At 34.0% G+C, this 1,971-nt stretch overlaps 1 pseudogene; it reads right to left on the bottom strand.

Annotated features, from left to right (window-relative positions):
• Positions 1-449: 449 nt before the first annotated feature.
• On the bottom strand, positions 450-912 carry LOC141520327 (putative E3 SUMO-protein ligase RNF212; annotated as a pseudogene).
• Between the last annotated feature and the right edge of the window lie 1,059 nt (positions 913-1,971).

The raw sequence follows: 1,971 nt of genomic DNA, 5'->3' as shown, positions 1-1,971 counted from the left end.
TTACTTGTATTAGGTTCAACAGTCCTTTAAAAAAAGCTTCCATGCAAGTGGGAATTAGGTATTTTAAGAAAAATATTCTTTATTCAATGATATCCACTCAATTGTAGCATCAAGAAAAATGAACAGAACATTCAATAGTTAATAAATAAATGTTGATAGAGGGATTCACCTGAAAATTAATGGAAAGCAATCATCACAAAAATCCACAGTCATCTTCCTAGTGTGTTTCTTCTGAGAAGAGTAGATCCTTGATATGCTGCTATTCTGACTTGAGGTAAGCCCAGATAGCTGGGGCCTTCTATAAGAAACACTTCTTTTCTCCCTGGGGAAGGCAAAAGATCAATGATCATGGACTCCACTATTTGGGAGGCCAGTGAGTAAGCTGGCAAGAATGAATATGATGAATATCCAACTGGTTTTGCTGAAGGAGCTGAAACTGAAGTTTTAGTTTATTGAGATGATCTTTTACTTTGAATCTGCTGGATCTATTGTGTTAAGGTTTAAAGAGAGTGTTCTAATTTTGAAATCTTTTCTCTATAGAATGTTAACAACCTCCTCCTGTGTTTTTCTTGAAATTCTAAAATCTATTGAAGGAGGTTTTTCTGTTTTTGTTTCTGTTAGCTTCTTGAATGGGGCAATAGTAAGACAAATGACCTCTGGATAAGTGAGATATTACTGAGATGTTTCTTTTGAATATTTCTTACAAAATCCATCTATTCCCATAAAGAATGTCTGAATATTAAAATCATTTTGTTTTGAAAGTAAAATTATGTGGCAAGGAATGCTACAAATCAAACATTCTTCCTTTTTACCTTGCTGGAAGAACATGTACCCACAACTTGTTACACTAAAGTGTGAGGAGGACCTTCTAGGAAGCCGAAAGCAGTAGTCACAGAACATCTGAATAGCCATGCCTGGAGGTCTCAGTATGAGGTTTTGGCAACAACACTGCTGCTAATGGCTGGGAATTAGTTTTTAAAAACAGAAAGTTATTTAGATTATTTTGATTTAGTGAATCCATAGGACCATATTCTAAGGAAATACTGATAAGAAAAAACACTTTTCTGTATACAGATATTGCAAGCAGCTGTTTGCAATATTAAAAATTGGAAAGAGCCTATGTAATATAATGGAATATTATTGTTACAAATAATGAATACGAAGAATACAAAAAATATGAGAAGATATATGAAAACAAAAATATGAATATATACATGGACTACTAGTAAGTAAATTATAACAATAACAGAAAACAGACAGATATATAGAAAAGTGGGGGACCACAAAATAAACATGAGGCTTTTTTTTAACTATCTTCTTTAAAGAATGAAGGAAAGAAGAAAGGAAATAAGTATTTATTAAATACCTACTTATGCATTAGGTACTTAACAAATATTATCTCATTTGATCTTCACATAAACCCTGGGGAGTGGTTGCTATTATTATTCCCATTTTACTATTGAAGAGGCAAGCAAAAGTGAGATGACTTGCCAAGGGTCAGACAGCTACTAAATGTCTGAGGCTGAATTTGAACTCAGGTCTTCTTGACTCCATAGTGATCTATAATTAGTGTTCTATGATGTTATTATTTTAATTGTTTTGAAGTGCCATGACCCTCACTCATATATCGGTAAATGTTGGGTATATTCTCACTGCTCCATCAACAGGCAGTTCCCTCATCTCTCTGTCTCTCTGTCTCTCTGTCTCTCTGTCTCTCTCTCTCTCTGTCTCTCTTTCTCTCTTTCTCCTCTCAAGTCTATTTCTTGAGATACACAACATTGAAATTAAGTCAAATAGTAACTACAAAACCTTTAAGAGTTCAAGTGAAAGGAAGAGACAATCAATGTGGCAAACTTCATTGTTGTCTTACTTTAAGAAATTATCAGACACCCAATCTTCAGTAACCACCATTCTGATCAGTTGGCAGTCATCACCATCAAGAAAAGATACAACACCAGCAAAAAGATTTTG

Source organism: Macrotis lagotis, chromosome 4, assembly GCF_037893015.1.
Source record: "Macrotis lagotis isolate mMagLag1 chromosome 4, bilby.v1.9.chrom.fasta, whole genome shotgun sequence".
Lineage (NCBI taxonomy): Eukaryota > Metazoa > Chordata > Mammalia > Peramelemorphia > Peramelidae > Macrotis > Macrotis lagotis.
Note: the sequence above shows the minus strand (reverse complement) of the source record. Positions and strands in the feature narration are given on the sequence as shown.